A 17,781-nucleotide genomic window follows, 5' to 3' on the forward strand; every position below is an offset into this window, starting at 1 on the left:
TAGATGTGCGTTATGATAGAAGCCTGCCCCACAGGTCACAGCTATTGAGAGATAAACTAATAGGCCTCTTTCACAAAAAGGTTGTGTGTCAATCTGCTGCCTCTGCAGTGTGCAGTGAGGGATGGATACCTCCTTAAGAATGGTTTCTCTCTTACAGTCTTGTGGTACCTGCAAACATAAGCCCCATTAGAGGGCTTCCTCTGGGAGCAGCTGCAAAAACTGGGGCACCAGACATGTGGACGAGCTCCTTTTTGGGATATACTGATGACCTACCTGGAGTGAGGCAGAGGGAGAACAGGAAAATGTCCCTACCAGTCTCTGTGGTTTCTGGAGAATATTGCAGTTCGCCTCTACAAGTGTTTTAAATTAGAAACCTGCCCCTCAAGCCAAAACTTTAAAGGTAAGCAATAGCTTCTTTCGTGGGGAAACTGGGCATGATTCAGTCTGCTCCCTCTGCGCTGGGCTCTGAGGGCCAAGCCATGGTGAGTCCACACAAATCCTGTAAGAACTATTAGTTCACTATAGACTGTGGATCTCGTGGATGTAAGTCCCTGTTGGCTTTCAGAGCTAGGTGTTTTGTGAGTCCATTTCTCAGGTAGAAGTCTTAAAAGTTGTGGTGCCAGCTCTGGTGTCCAAGCCCTTCTCTCCTCAGAGAGAAGCTGGGAGTTGTGAGCTCCCTCCTAGTTGTGTGTTGCTGCTCCAGGGATAAGATTGTGTCTGAGGCTTTCCTACTCAATTCAGTGGGAGTTTTTTCTCACTTGCCTGATGTGTAAGAGTCACTCAGCTAGTTTCTAGATTTCTTTCAGAGGGGATTGTTCTGTATGTAGCTGAAGATTCGGTGTGTCTGTGAAAGGAGGTGACTTTAAGGTTCTCTTTTGTCACTGTCTTGAACCAGAAAAACAGTTTGTGGATTCTTATAAGAAATGCTATATCATCAATGTTTCTGCTGGCAAAGATCATGATATTATGTGGGAAAACATGCTATCAGTGATTGAGTTGAGAAATGATTTGGGAGTGTTGGGTTCAATGAAAACTGTTAAGAATACCTTAACCCATTTATTTCATTCATATTTTTCTTGTAATATTTGCACAAGAATTATATATAACAATCTATGTCTACTTACATAAATTTCTCTTTTGCTAGGTTTTGAAATAGAATTTGTAAGTGTTAAGAAAGTATGTGTTATAGTTTTTAATTGGCCGTATTGTTTCTTTTTTTGTGGTATATAAACTAATGATAGGTCTTACAGTAGATGTATCTTAAGATTTGATGAAATATGGTACATACCTTAAACATATTAATGTTCATAAATTATTTGATCCTTATGTTAATACTGGGAGATAAGACAGGCATTATTATTTCCATAAGACAAATGAAACTCAGGTGGTTTTCATTTTGTTATAGGTGAGGCTGTGTTATATTTTATAGACTTTTAAACTTAACCTAATAAGATAGTTCAGTAATTTATTTTTTATAATGTTAAACCAAAACTTTATAGCATTTTTACTGCTGAGTAGATCATGTTACATAATGACACTTTTTTGAAAGTGTGATGTTATAAAAGAAACATGACTGGTGATAAAGCACAGGGCTATTTATGTGTGGAGTTAGGGACACTCGGATATGACAGCAATTCCTGGAAGGGAAGCAAAGGATCAAACCTAGGAGAAATGTGGTTCTATGTAAAACATCTCAAATCTAATCGAACTGTGAAGTGTATTTATTAACATGTTATAGATAACAACATGTCTTGTTCAGACCTTCAAAAGTGGCTCATTTTTTCGTAGGTGCTGTGTCTTCACATTATACAGTTGCCTATATCTACTGCTTGGTAGTCAGCTTCCTGCTTCCAAGCAATAGAAACCAACTGTGGAAGGATTGTTAGTTTATAGAATCAATGGGAAGGCTGGAGAACCAACCAGGCTCAAAAAACAATAGAGGCCAAGTGAGGCTAGGCAGCCAAGAACAGCCAGCTGCCCAGAGTCTGGGGAAACTGTATTTTGGTCTTTCAGTTTCCTCCTGTCCAGAGTCAGACATTGTTGAATTTTCAAAATCAGATCCAGGGCAGCCAGAATAAGCACATGTACACTTTATTATAATATATTATGCCATATATATTTTGTTTAAATATGATTGAGTGGAACATTTAAAATGTGCATTTAATGAGGCCACTTTTAGGTATAAAGAATTGTTTTATTATAATTACTTTTCTTTTGAAGAGTGCTCTTAAATACTGGAAGACATTCCTAGAACCACAACATTCATCCTGCTGTTGGCACAGCCTATTTTATTAACTCCTTCCTTGCTGAAAGTTAAAATATATATGGGTATCTCCTCCTGCCCCTGCGCAGAAACTAAGCCAATTTTATTGTGAAATATATTATGATTCACCTTACTTGCTGGAATTCACCTATAAAACTAGGTATGGCTATGGGTGGCAGAGAGTCATTTTTAGGCATTCCTTGATTATACCATTCTCCCGTGTCACTTGACTTCCATCTCTGAATTCAGTCTTTAAGTATCTAACATATAGTTTGTGTACCCATTTATTTGTTTATTGCTTACTGCAAAGGTAATGAATGGTTGTTTTAAAATCTGTAACATTACAGAAACACAGAACAAAGAGTGACCATTCCCCATAATCCTGCTCTCAAGGATTATGTTAATATTCCTGTTAATAATATTATGTTAATAGTTTGGTAGATCTTCATCCAGACTGCCTGGGTTCCATTTCCAGCTTTTCCATTTAGCTGGCCACCTTGGACAAGTTATTTGTCCTCACACTGCCTCAGTTTCCTCATTTCAGCATAATAGTACTGTCCTACAAGGTTTTGTGAGGGTTTAATAGATAAGATGAAAAGTGTTCAGCATAATTACTAGCATATAGTAAGTGCTTGATAAATGCTAGTTTGTGTATGTGTATTGGTCAAGATAAGCTAGATTATATTGCAATAACAAACAATCCATCCAAATCTCAGTGGCTTAACACAATAAAAATTTCTTGCTAATGCTGCATTTCTTACACAGATTAGCAGGGTGTTTTCTCCATGTAGTCAGTCAGGGGCCCCAGCTAATGGAGGTTCGACCATGTTGTGGCCACACTCTGTAATACATTGTGCTTTTAGTCACCATAAAGAGACTATAAAATCACACATGGATTTTTTTACTGCCTCAGCCCATAATTGACATACTCTACTTCCATTTACAATTTATTAGTCATAACTAGTAACCATGGCTCTGCCCTGCTGCAAGTCAGGTGTGACATGTGAAAGGGGAGTTCAGAATATTTTGGTGAGTGCTACAACCTGTGGCAAGGCCATTCCTCCCCCTACTCCCCAGTATGGCATAATATTATCCAAACTGTGTTGCAGGTTTTTTTTTATTTCATAGTAAGACTAAATTTATTCAATACCCTAGTAAAAGTTTTGATTATAGTTATCCAACAGTATAAAAAGTACAAAACAGATTGGTAGATTTCTAATATATTAATACAAAGTGCATGACTACATATAGTACATCCTACAGGCAAAGAGGTGGAAGGGGAAAAAGAAGGCCTTGGTTGAGGTCTAGTAATAGATAAATAAATACAGAGGTAGAGATGATCCATATTATGGTATATTCTAACACCAATACTGTAGCCAAAATGTACAAAAAAATTTTTTTGAAACAGGAGGAAGATGATAATGGCTGGGACTCTTGTAATTTACCTCAGAGGCTGTGGGAGAGCCAACCCAACTCACGGTGTAATCTGTGCATATGGTGGCTTGTAGTTTTTGCCATAAGGAAGAAATATAAAATTTTAAGTTTGGATTAAGAACTATAAAACTATAGGGTGCCCATAAAAAGTGGCTCACTCCTTACTGTTATTTATACTAATTTTTAAAATCCAGTTTTAAAAATAAGCACTGCTGGCACAAGAACGGACACTCAGATCAATGGAACAGAATAGAGAACCCAGAAATGGACCCACAAACGTATGGCCAACTAATCTTTGACAAAGCAGGAAAGAATATCCAATGGAATAAAGACCGTCTCTTCAAGTGGTGCTGGGAAAACTGGACAGCGACATGCAGAAGAATGAACCTGGGCCACTTTCTTACACCATACACAAAAGTAAACTCAAAATGGATGAAAGACCTAAATGTAAGACAGGAAGCCATCAAAATCCTCGAGGAGAAAGCAGGCAAAAACTTCTTTGATCTTGGCCACAGCAACTTCTTACTCAATACGTCTCTGGAGACAAGGGAAACAAAAGCAAAAATGAACTACTGGGACCTCATCAAAATAAAAAGCTTCTGCTTTTTATTAAAAGCGAAGGAAATAATCAGCAAAACTAAAAGGCAACCGACAGAATGGGAGAAGATATTTGCAAATGACATATCAGATGAAGGGTTAGTATCCAGAATCTATAAAGAACTTATCAAACTCAACACCCAAAAAACAAATAATCCAGTGAAGAAATGGGCAAAAGACATTAACAGACACTTCTCCAAGGAAGATATCCAGATGGCCAACCGACACATGAAAAAATGCTCAACATCACTCATCATCAGGGAAATACAAATCAAGACCACAATGAGATACCACCTCACCCCTGTCAGAATGGCTGACATTAACAACTCAGGCAACAACAGATGTTGGCAAGGATGCTAAGAAAGAGGATCTCTTTTTCAGTTCTGGTGGGAATGCAAGCTGGTGCAGCCAATCTGGAAAACAGTATGGAGGTTTCTCAAAAAATTAAAAATAGAACTACCCTATGACCCAGCAATTGCCCTACTAGGCAGTTATCCACGGGATACAGGTGTGCTGTTTCGAAGGGACACATGCACCCCCATGTTTATAGCAACACTATCAACAACAGCCAAAGTATGGCAAGAGCCCAAATTTCCATCGATGGATGAATGGATAAAGAAAATGTGGTGTGTGTACATATATATATATAATGGAGTATTACTCAGCAATCAAAAAGAATGAAATCTTGCCATTTGCAACTACGTGGATGGAACTAGAGGGTATTATGCTAAGTGAAATTAGTCAGAGAAAGACAAAAATCATATGACTTCACTCATCTGAGGACTTTAAGAGACAAAACAGATGAACATATGGGAAGGGAAACAAATATAAAAACAGGGAGGGGGACAAAACAGAAGAGACTCATAAATATAGAGAACAAACTGAGGGTTTCTGGAGGGGTTGTGGGAGGGGGGGTGGGCTAAATGGGTAAAGGGCACTAAGGAATCTACCCCTGAAATCATTGTTGCACTATATGCTAACTACTTTGGATACAAATTTTAAAAAATAAAAAATAAAATTAAAAAAAATAAAAAATATATTAAGTGTAAAAAAAAAATAAGCACTGAGTCATGTTGTTATAGGGTAGGCAAATGATCCTCCCTGATTATGAAAAGTCTGAACCGGTGATAGGTTATTCCTGAACGTTTAGAAAAGAGGCACCCAGAGTACTTTGGTTTGGGTTCAAGTAAAAAGCCTTCAAATGAAGATTTTGGAATTGAAGAGCTCCATCTTCAGGATGCATCATCTGACATGTCAATGTTCACAAAGCCTGACTGAAAGAAGTCAAACCTAAACCAGCCCACTCAGCATTAACACACATCTCTTTTCTTTTAGAATTTTACTTTAATATAGAGTGGAAAAAAAACAAAACAAAAAACCCAAACCCTAACAGGTTAAAATCAAACAACCACTCTACACAGACAAAACCTTCACAGAGGTCAACTGAAGTAATCCAGAGCTAAAACTGAATTGTGCAGATTTTCAATGAAGTCACCAGTCGTGTAACACAAAGGCAATTATTTACACGCTAGGCAAGCCCTCTAAGAAATGTTCCCCAAGAAGCATTAACCTTTGTTTTTTGTGTGTGCCATCCTGAAGATTTGCACATTTTTTTTAGATAATTTAACATTTTTAATAGAATGTGATCTCTACCGTGTGGTAATGCTTTGGTACTCTTTATTTAGGATTCCTCATCCTAAAACTTGACATTTCCCCAGAGGAGCTTTGATTCTGCTTTAGGAGTTTCAAAATAGATTAAAATCTTTATTAAAAATCAATACGGAGGGAGGTGACAGAGGATGCAACATATACACTCAAGTTACCTCTCTGTATGTTTAGAAATTACTCCTTCAAGGTATTTGCACCAGACAGCTTTGTCCTGCTTAATATTCAGTAGTACAGGTTTAAATCATCAGAACCTTGGCAAGACCTTAAATTATTAACAACTACCTCTTGGGGCAAGTCTGTGTTACTGAGTTATGACAAATTTATTATCATGAAGGAAAACAAGCACAGCCAGTCATCTTAAAAATGCCCCAACCACTGCTTCTCAATATAGAAAGACTAAAACTACATATGTTTATCATACAGCAAATCCCATCTCTGTCCTCTGAAATTCCCCTAGTTTCATTCATTAAAAGGGGATTAAAAAAAAAAAGACTTAAAGAGCACTTTACAGCATCATTCAGCTTTCCTATGAAATAGTCAACATCTTAAATATTATGTATACTTTTTTTCTTTTAGTAAGCTAGACACTGGCTTCAGAGTTTGTGGAACTGGAGGAGAAATAACAACCCATTCAAAACTATTCTAGAAAGTGTCTTTTGGCAGAATAGCAGGTATCCAAGTTAAAAATAGGAGGGTTTTGTTGCTTTGTTTTCTTTCCAAAATTTAAATTGTTTTTTTGTTCCCCTTCTACATAAATCTCAGTCACCACTCCTGAGTGGAGATGGGCAGAGGCTCTGGCCCCTGCTCCTCCGGCTTCTCAGCAGCTGCTTTCTTATTGCTGCAGCAAGGCTTGAATAAATGTGTGTCAATGAGAACTTCTCCAAAACTGCCTTTATAGATAATCCTGCAACGTATTTTCTGTCTTTTCCAGTATGTGAGACCTAAAAAGGAAAAAAACTGGCGTTCTGTTAGAGCCAGAAGCCATCTCTGTATCTGAGCCACCATCTGACTTGTTACTGTAACAAGGAGACTGAGCTGGAAAGGCACTTGAGGTGGTACTGTGAGCATCAGAATTGTGACATTTAAATTCCTTCTGTAGTTTACTGATCTGGTTGCTTTTTATCCAGTTTCCAGATAGAGTTTTCACTTTCTTTGGTTTCAATGTTGTCTTCAGACTGGGCCCTGCCCTTGCATCTACCACATGATTCCAGTTTTTATTTTTATTTTTTTTAATCCTGCTGGCAATTTCTTCCGTCTTTTCACAAGCAGGACACAGGCATTACAGATGTCTCCTGAACAAGTCTCATGCAACCCAAAACAGCTCTGGAAGTCCTTTTCATAGCGTTTACTGTCAGTGAATCGAGAACTGGAGGACTTAGCTCTGCAAATACAGCAGCCGTCTATACTTTGGTACATCTTTGGCTTGTGAAAACCAAACATCTTTTCTTCTGGGCAATAGTCTTCCAAAATCAGCCGTTCCACGCACAATAACGTTCCTGAGGTCTGGAGTGCACGCCAAGCTAGCCCCCCCCCCCCCTTCCAATTGCTCCCTTCTCCTCAACTGTCTTGTCTAGACAGATGGTCTACTGCAGTTCTGCAGTTGCTACCACTGGCTGGGAAGGTGTAGATTCCCCAGTTCTTTTTTTTTTTTTAAATATATATCATGAACATCTCCCCATGTCAATATGTATTAATTCGTTGACTATTTATTGAGCACTTCTTTGTAGTAGGCCTTGTTCTGGGTAATGGGAATGAAGAAGACATTTAATAAACCCTGTCTTCATGAAATTTATTGGATTGCAAACAGATAAGAAATAAAATATTTTTTAAGTATAATATGTTAGGAGGTGATAAATGTTACGGCAAGAAAAAAGAAAGGGAAGAGGCAGAGGGAGTTTGGGTGGTATAGTTTTAATTAGAGTGGTCACTGAAGGTCTTTGTGAGGTGATTTGAGTTAAATTCTGAAAGGTGTGAGAAATAGCTTGTGAATATCTTTATGGAGAGAACATCCTAAGAAAATAAAACTATACGTGTGGCTTGGTGATGTGAACATGAAGATGCATTTTCCTATTTTTGTATATGTTTAAAATTTTGTATATGTTTAAAATTTTGTATAAGTTTAAAATTATGAAAATAATTAAAAATTAAAAGTAAAGCTGGTTATAAAGCTGATAATCAGATTTTATAGCCACATTTTGGAAAAGAAAAATCAGATAAAAAATATAATAAATATTGTCAATTTCTTAAAAAAAAATAAAGGTTTACCAGTTTACCTCCTTAGAAACAAAGCTTTAACTTGTTTCTATGTAGCCTCACTAACTGCCATACAATCCAGCACTTGATTATTGCTGTTTCTCACTGCATAATTGTGTTGTGTGTTAGTCTTATGTTTCCAATTACTTGTTAAACTTTTAACTGTATCTTACTTTTTATCCCTCCTATCATTCCCTTTAAAGTGATTAGACATATAGTAAATTCCCTATAAAAGTTACAGATTGAGAAGTAAAACTTAGTGATGACTTTTTAAAAATATCTCAATTGTTAATAACTCTCAAAGCATTTTGCTGTGTCGAGAATGAGAAAAGTTAATAAATAAGCCACACAAAATATATCCACAAGCAATTTAAAAGTTTGGAGTATTAGAGAACCGGTTTAAAAATACTTTGAGTATTGGGGCACCTGGGTGGCTCAGCTGGTTAAGCTTCCAACTTTAGCTCAGGTCATGATCTCGCAGTTCATGGGTTTGAGCCCGCATCAGGCTCTGTGCTGACAGCTCAGAGCCTGGAGCCTGCTTCAGATTCTGTCTGTGTGTGTGTGTGTCTCTCTCTGCCCCTTCCCTGCTCATGCTCTGTCTCTCTCTCTCAAAAATAAATAGACATTAAAAAATAAAATACTTTAAGTATTTTTTCAAGTAATTGGCTGGATGTGAAATACAGTTTGAATAGAGACATTTCTTAGTCACATACTTAGCATGATTCTTTCACTAAAAAATTTGTTTTTTCAGTGATTTACTTTCTGTTGCCATACAACTAGGCTACATTGCACAAACATTTTGAGTAACTTCTGTCACTTTTTCCTTAAGATGACCGAGAGTCTGAACAATTAGATGATTATGGTTGAAGCAAAAAATGAAATCAGCCTTGTTCAGCCCAAAGAGTTTACTGAACTTTATAAAAGTTATTTGGCCAGATTGTGAGGTAACGCCCAGATACCAATGAGGAGTGTATCTGAAGGATCACTCATTTAGAACCACCCTGTATTTAGGGGAAGTGGTGACAGGCTGGTCAAGGAAGACGTTTGTTACAGACAAATTTGTCAGTGTTAGTCACACAGTTAGAACATAATGTTTAGAAGAAAATGCATGACACTGTTGGGAAGCTATGTTGGAAAAGCTGTGGCCAGAGAAAAGAGATTACAAATTGTACTTCCATGACAGAGATAACTTGGAAATATGCATAAAAAGTTTTGTTTTCATAATTTAGTTCACTCTAGTTATCTATTTTATATGAGGCAGAATCTGTTTTGAGAATATCATTACCTTAGGAAGGAAGGATTACTACATTATGCTGACATTAAATTAGAAATATTTTTAAGATTCAGAATGATTATTTTTTCGGTATCAGACTGTCTAATCATAGGCCTTATCTAATCATTAAAACAGTTTCCGAAAAGTGGCCATTTCTCATTGTCAAACACAGAAACCATGGCATCATCATAATTCACAGGTTACCAAAATACTTTTAGACCATAAACCAATAATTTTGATGTCTGAACCTCAATTCCCTCATCTGAAAAAATAGAGACACAGATTACCCTCCTTCACCATTTTATTGGTATATTTTGAGTATACCAATTTCATGAGCCTCGTTCTTCTCAGCAGAAACTTGAGCAAAGGGAAAAATAAAGAATAATAATACAACCATTCATGGTGCCCTTGAAACAATGTGCCCATGTTAATTGCTAATCCTCCTCTGAAGGGAGAATTTCCTTATATTTCTACCTAATTACTAGAGGTACTTAACACTGCTCTGTCCTACATAGCACGCATTCTGTGCTCAATCATCATTTATTCATTCATTCTTTTAGTGAGTTGGTCATTTACCAAATATTAAGATCTTACCGTGTGTCAGCTAGGGACTGGAGATACAAAGAAGGATAAAACAGTTCCAATTCTCATGGAACTGATAATAGAGGAAGGGAGACCATCACTATAAGTAGTTACAAATGCACTGAGTTTATGCAAAAGTAGTACGGGGTGCTATGGGAGTTTTCAGCAGGGGATTAGGTAACCTATTTTAGATCAGATTGGGTTTTAGAGACATCAAAGCTAAAACAAGAAAACTGAGGAGGAGTTGGCTAAGTAAAGAGTATAGGGGAAAGTGATTTAGGCAGAAGGAATAGCACTGATAGATTTTGAGGTACTGAAAGGAAAGCCAACATGCTACAATGTAGAGAGACAAAATCCAGATCTTGGAGTCTTTATTGTTTGGTCTTTATTCTGAGAGTAATGGGAAGCCATTGAGGATTTTTGTTTTCTGTTTTATATGTTTAAACAGGGAAGTAACATAATCACTTGCATTTTTAAAAGATCATTCTAGGCACTATGTGAAGAATGGAGGAGAGGATGGCCCACAAATAATACATGTGGGTAAACAGAAGACAATTGGAGGAAATGAATTAGGGAGTTGGCAAAGAGGAAGAGGAAAAAGTGGACTGATTCAAAAGATATTTAAAAGACAAAATCAATAGGATTTGATTGTGAGGGAAAGATGAATCAAGGATGACTTCCAGATTTCTGGCTTAAGGAAATGGGTGGATGTCATTTATTTAAATAAGGAATACTGGAGGAAGAGAAGGTTTGGGAAGGAGAATCATGAATCATAGTTGACCAGTACATAGCATACACAATAAGCCCTTTAGAATACAAAAATCTCAGGATAGAGATTATACATAGATATGCAAATACAGGTTCTCATCAAAATCATACTCATAACTTGATCCTTAAGTCTTTTTAAATTATGGATGATATTTATATCCTTTCAGTGGTCCTTTTCAGTCCTTTTCTTGGGCATTTCAGATCCTTTTAGGCCAGGTCTTGGGTGTTATACTGGTTCCAGCTTTAAATTACATGATTTAAAGCCTCCTCTTTCTTTCTTTTTTTTTCTTTTTCTTTTTCTCCTCTTTCTTATAGATTATAAAACCATAACTTCTTCTTTTCTTTTATCCTAACATCTCTCACGTAGGATCTGATGTCGTCTGAAGAGCATTCCCGCAGCTTGAATTTTCTTTATTTCTTACATATTTTTTTTCTCCATTGGGTTATAATAACTCAATAACTTCCTTCCCTCCAGCTACTAATCTTCCCTGTATTGTACCATTTCCAAAACTTAACAACAACAACAACAACAACAAAACTATCATGAAGGAAGAAGCATTTTTAATCACAAGCCATTATTGCCAAATATTGCTGAGGAACACCTGTTTCATAGTAATGAAACAGATGTTTTGATGAATGTCTACAGATGTTTTTCAGTCTTCACAAAAGATACAGCTAAAAAATAAGAATATAGAAAAATTGAAAATAAAGTAGTAGAAAATATGTATTAGGTAAATACTGAGTGAAATAAAGCTAGTATAAATCTATTAATATCAGAAAATGTGAGATTTTAAAGCAAAAAGCAATTAAAGAGGATCACTAGAGATGATAAAAGGATCAAATCACCAGGAACAACAGGGAGTTAGAGACAAATTCCACAATTATAATGAGAGATTTCAACAGCTATTTCTCAGTGTTACATCAAGGACATAAAAAAGCAAAGTTAACAAGATTGTTGAAAACTTGAACGAAACAAATTAATATGCTTGATTCAATGGACATATACAGAACGCTCCACAGAAAAACTGCAGAATACATGTTCTTTCAAGTGGAATACTTTTGATAATATTTGTAACCATATATTGGGCTATAAAGGAAGTCTGAACAAATTTCAAAGGACTGGTGTCATACATATTGCATTCTTTGATCACAGTGGGATAAAATGAAAAATCTGTACTGAAAAAATAATTATAAAAGTTCGTATATTTTGGGGCGCCTGGGTAGCTCAGTCAGTTAAGTGTCCAACTTTGGCTCAGGTCATGATCTCGCAGTTGGTGAATTCAAGCCCTGCATCTGGCTCTCTGCTGTCAGCGTGGAGCCCACTTTGGATCCTCTATTCTCCCCTCTCTCTACCCATCCCCCGCACTCTCTCTCTCTCTCTCTCTCAAAAATAAACATTAAAAAAATATTAAAGTTCTGGGGCGCCAGGGTGGCTCAGTCGGTTGAGCATCCGACTTCAGCTCAGGTCATGATCTTACGGTCCGTGAGTTTGAGCCCCGCGTCAGGCTCTGTGTTGACAGCTCAGAGCCTGGAGCCTGCTTCAGATTCTGTGTTTCCCTCTCTCTCTGCCCCTCCTCTGCTCATGCTCTGTCTCTCTCTCTGTCAAAAATAAATAAACATTAAAAAAATTTTTTTTAAATATTAAAGTTCTTATGTTTAGATACTAAAATGTATTAATGAATCAATGATAAAATAATGGAAATTTGAAGATCTTTAAACTGAAAGATAAAAATATTGCATATTAAAAAATGATGGAGATTGCTGCTTCTAGACATGATGGAGTAACTGGTATTGGACTTCACCTTGTATCACCAATAACTTTAAAAGTAGCAAAATATGTGAAGCAACTGTTTTCAGACAGTAGATGATAGCACAGGGAAATGATCCTTAAAATAAGGGAAACATGTAAGGTGACCTTAATGTTTGCCTTCCCTTTCTGAATGAGGGCACTTTCTGATGTGTGGTGTAGGTCTCTCTCCAATAAATAAATACAAACTTTAAAAACAAAGAAAAAAAAAAAAAGAAAATGGAATATGACAGTAGGTAAAGGAAATAATACATCATTACCAGGATGGTTATATCTCACAAATCCAGGATTAGTTTACTGTTAAAAACAAAACATGCTTGATAAAATTCAACGCAGTTATGATTTTTTGAAAAAACTTCTTAATAAAGGAATAAAAGAGACCATTCTAACCAGATAAAGATTACCTTCCAAATACAACAGCTAACGTTATTCTTTTTTTTTTTTAATTTTTTTTTAACGTTTATTTTTGAGACAGAGAGAGACAGAGCATGAACGGGGGAGGGTCAGAGAGAGGGAGACACAGAATCTGAAACAGGCTCCAGGCTCTGAGCTGTCAGCACAGAGCCCGACGCGGGGCTCGAACTCAAGGACTGTGAAATCATGACCTGAGCCGAAGTCGGCTGCTTAACCGACTGAGCCACCCAGGCGCCCCCTTAATTTGATATATTGAAAGCATTCTCATTAAGCTTAGGAACAAGTAGCATAAAGGAGAAAAGATATAAGTGGATCTTGTGGTGAGAAAGATACCCCTGGAACTCTGCAACACTGGCTCAATATAAGTAAATGAATTATGTTTATTGATTATAAAACTCAATATTGTTTTCTTAAAATAATGTCTTCCCAAAATGATCTATAAATTCAATGCAGTACCAATCAAAATCCAAATGAAACGTGTGTGTGTGTGTGTGTGTGTAACTTGTTAAACTATATCTATAATTTATATGTAAGAGCCATAAATATGAAGAAGAATAAGATGGGGAGATTTGCCATAGAGGTTACCTTATTAAAAAGCTATAGTAACTGAGCCTTTTGGCTCCTTGAACCTTGTCATGGCCGTTGGCAAGAACAAGCACCTTACAAAAGGTGGCAGAAAGGAAGCCAAGAAGAAAGTGGTTGATCCATTTTCTAAGAAGGATTGGTATGATGTGAAAGCACCAGCTATGTTCAGTATAAGAAATATTGGAAAAACACTAGTCCACCAGAACTCAAGGAACCAAAATCATATCTGATGGCCTCAAGGGTCGTGTTTTTGAAGTGAGCCTTGTTGATCTGCAGAAAGTTGTATTCAGAAATTCAAGATAATTTTTGAGGATGTTCAGGGCAAAAACTGCCTAAGTTCCATGGCATAGATCTTATCTGTGACAAAATGTGCTCCTTGGTCAAAAATGGCAGACCCTGATTGAAGCCCATGTTGATGTCAAGACTACTGATGTTTATTTGCTTCATCTATTCTGTATTGGTTTTACTAAAAAATGTAACAATCAGATTTAGAAGACCTCTTATGCTCAGCACCAACAGGTCCACCAAAATTCAGAAAAAGATGATGGAGATCATGACGTGGGAGGTGCAGATAAATGACTTGAAAGAAGTGGTCAATAAATTGATTCCAGACAGCTTTGGAAAAGACATAGAAAAGTCTTGTCAATCTCTTTATCCACTCTATGCTGTCTTTGTTAAAAATGTAAAAATGCTGAAGAAGCCTGTGTTTGATTTGGGAAAGCACATGGAGCTTCATGGTGAAGGTAGTGGTTCTGGAAAAGTTACTGGGGATGAGACTGGTACTAAAGTTCAATAAAACCTGTTTGAAATTTAGATATTTAATGGTGACAAATAAAAAATGTTTTTAAAAAAAAGGGACGCCTGGGTGGGTCAGTTGGCTAAGCATCCAACTTTGTTCGGCTCAGGTCATGATCTCAAGGCTCATGGGTTTGAGCCCCACATCCGGCTCTGTGCTGACAGCTCAGAGCCTGGAGCCTGCTTAATATTCTGTGTCTCCCTCTCTCTCTGCCGCTCCCTGACCTGTGCTCTGTCTCTCTTCTCTAAGATGAATAAACACCAAAAAAAAAAAAAAAAAAAAGAAAAAAAGAAAAAAAACGTATAGTAATTTTAAGATAGTGTTACTGGTTTAAGAATAGAAAAAGTGACCAATAGAATAGAACAGGGTACCCAAACAGAACCACACCTATATGGAAACTTGATTTGTGACAGACTTTTTTTGTGGATCAGTGAAAGAAAAAATGGACTTAAAAAAAGTGTTAATACAGTTTAAAAGCATGACATTAAACCCCTACCTCTTATCATGCACTAGAATAAATTCCAAATAGATCGATGATTGGAACAAGAGGGGCAAATGATAAAACTTCTTTTTTTATTAATAATGTATTTATTTTTTAATTTACATCCAAGTTAGTTAGCATATGGTGCATTTCAGGAGTAGATTCCTTAATTCCCCTTACCCATTTAGCCCATTCCCCTCCCACAACCCCTCCAGTAACCCTCTGTTTGTTCTCTATATTTAAGAATCTCTTATGTTTTGTCCCTGTCCCTGTTTTTATATTATTTTTGCTTCCCTCCCTTAATGTTCATCTGTTTGGTATCTTGAAGTCCTCATATGAGAGAAGTCATATGGTATGTCTTTCTCTGATTTCGCTTAGCATAATACCCTTCAGTTCCATCCATGTAGTTGCAAATGGCAAGATTTCATTGTTTTTGATTGCCGAGTAATACTCCATTGTGTATATATACCACATCTTCTTTATCCATTCATCCATCGGTGGACATTTGGGCTCTTTCCATACTTTGGCTGTTGTTGATAGTGCTGCTATAAACATTAGGGTACATATGCCCCAGGATCCCGTGGATAAATGCCTAGTAGTGCAATTGCTGGGTCATAGGGTAGTTCTATTTTTAATTTTTTGAGGAACGTCCATACTGTTTTCCAGAGTGGCTGCACCAGCTTGCATTCCCACCAGCAGTGCAAAAGAGATCCTCTTTCTCAGCATCCTTGCCAACATCTGTTGTTGCCTGAGTTGTTAATGTCAGCCATTCTGACAGGGGTGAGGTGGTATCTCATTGTGGTCTTGATTTGTATTTCCCTGATGATGAGTGATGTTGAGCATTTTTTATGTGTCGGTTGGCCATCTGGATGTCTTCCTGGGAGAAGTGTCTATTCATGTCTTTTGCCCATTTCTTCACTGGATTGTTTTTTGGGTGTTGAATTTGATAAGTTCTTTATAGATTCTGGATACTAACCCTTTATCTGCTGCGGACAAGTTCAAAGAGGTTTTTGCCTGCTTTCTCCTCGAGGATTTTGATGACTTCCTGTCTTACATTGGGTCTTTCATCCATTTTGAGTTCATTTTTGTGTATGGCATAAGAAAGTGGGCCAAGTTCATTTTTCTGCATGTCGCTCTCCAGTTTTCCCAGCGCCATTTGCTGAAGAGACGGTCTTTATTCCACTGGATATTCTTTCCTGCTTTGTCAAAGTTGGCCATACGTTTGTGGGTCCATTTCTGGGTTCTCTATTCTGTTCCATTGATCTGAGTGTCTGTTTTTGTGCCAGTACCATACTGTCATGATGATTACAGCTTTGCAGTACAGCTTGAAGTCCGGGATTGTGATACCTCCAGCTTTGGTTTTCTTTTTCAAGATTGCTTTGGCTATTCGGGGTCTTTTCTGGTTCCATACAAATTTTAGGATTGTTTGTTTGAGTTCTGTGAAGAATGCTGGTGTTATTTTGATAGATATTTCACTGAATATGTAGATTACTTTGGGTAGTATTGACATTTTAGCAATATTTGTTCTTCCTATCTAGGAGCATGGGATGTTTTCCCATTTTTTGTATCTTCTTCAGTTTCCTTCATAAGCTTTCTATAGTTTCCAGTGTATAGATTTTTCGCCTTGTTGGTTAGATTTATTCCTAGGTATTTTATGGTTTTTGGTGCAATTGTAAATGGGATTCATTCCTTGATTTCTCTTTCTCTTTCTCTTTCTTTATTGTTGGTGTATAGGAATGCAACTGATTTCTGTGCATTGATTTTATTTATATCCTGTGACTTTGCTGAATTCATGGATCAGTTCTAGCAGTTTTTTGGTGGAGTCTTTTGGGTTTTGCATATAGAATATCATGTCATCTGTGAAGAGTGAAACTTTGACCTCCTCCTGGCTGATTTGGATGCCTTTTATTTCTTTGTGTTTTCTGATTGCTGAGGCTAAGGCTTCCAATACTACGTTGAATAACAGTGGCGAGGGTGGACATGCCTGTCTTGTTCCTGACCTTAGGGGGAAAGCTCTCAGTTTTTCTCCATTGAGGATGATATTAGTGGTGGATCTTTCATATATGGCTCTTATGATCTTGTGGTATGATCCCTTTATCCCTACTTTCTTGAGGGTTTTTATCAAGAAAGGGTGCTATATTTTGTCAATGCTTTCTCTGCATCTATTGAGAGGATCATGCGGTTCTTTTCCTTTCTTTTATTGGTGTGATGTATCACATTGATTATTTTGTGGATATTGAACCAGCCCTGCATCCCAGGTATAAATCTCACTTGATCAGGGTGAATAATTTTTTTAATGTATTGTTAGACCTGGTTGGCTAGTATCTTGCTGCGGATTTTTGCATCCATGTTCATCAGGGAAATTGGTCTATAGTTCTCCTTTTCAGTGGTCTTTGTCTGGTTTTAGAATCGCTGGCTTCATAAAAAGAGTTTGGAAGTTTTCCTTCCATTTCTATTTTTTGGAACAGCTTCAGGAGAGTAGGTGCTAACTCTTCTTTAAATGTTTGATAGGTGGGAATGCGAGCTGGTGCAGCCACTCTGGAAAACAGTATGGAGGTTCCTCAAAAAACTAAAAATAGAACTGTCCTACAACCCAGCAATTGCACTACTAGGCAGTTATCCACGGGATACAGGTGTGCTGCTTCGAAGGGACACATGCACTCCCATGTTTATAGCAGCACTATCAATAATAGCCAAAGTATGGAAAGAGCCCAAACGTCCATCGATGGATGAATGGATAAAGAAGATGTGGTATACATATACAATGGAGTATTACTCAGCAGTCAAAAAGAATGAAATCTTGCCATTTGCAACTACGTGGATGGACCTGGAGGGTATTATACGAAGTGAAATTAGTCAA

The 17,781-nt window shown here is 37.2% G+C and overlaps 1 protein-coding gene and 2 pseudogenes across 1 annotated transcript in view; 2 read left to right on the forward strand and 1 right to left on the reverse strand.

Moving 5' to 3' along the window:
- The window catches only part of LOC128316171 (uncharacterized), a 29,738-nt gene extending 21,664 nt beyond the window's left edge, over positions 1-8,074 (forward strand). The window contains exon 3 of the mRNA XM_053225099.1: positions 158-8,074. The gene's annotated coding sequence lies outside the window, so the exon portion shown is untranslated. The remainder of the gene's footprint in view (positions 1-157) is intronic.
- Positions 6,670-7,402, reverse strand: LOC106981968 (SIN3-HDAC complex-associated factor-like; annotated as a pseudogene).
- A 2,564-nt stretch (positions 8,075-10,638) lies between the features above and the next one.
- LOC128316033 (40S ribosomal protein S3a-like) lies at positions 10,639-15,901 on the forward strand (annotated as a pseudogene).
- Positions 15,902-17,781: the final 1,880 nt, after the last annotated feature.

The sequence above is a fragment of the Acinonyx jubatus genome, chromosome B3 (assembly GCF_027475565.1).
Source record: "Acinonyx jubatus isolate Ajub_Pintada_27869175 chromosome B3, VMU_Ajub_asm_v1.0, whole genome shotgun sequence".
Classification (NCBI taxonomy): Eukaryota; Metazoa; Chordata; class Mammalia; order Carnivora; family Felidae; genus Acinonyx; species Acinonyx jubatus.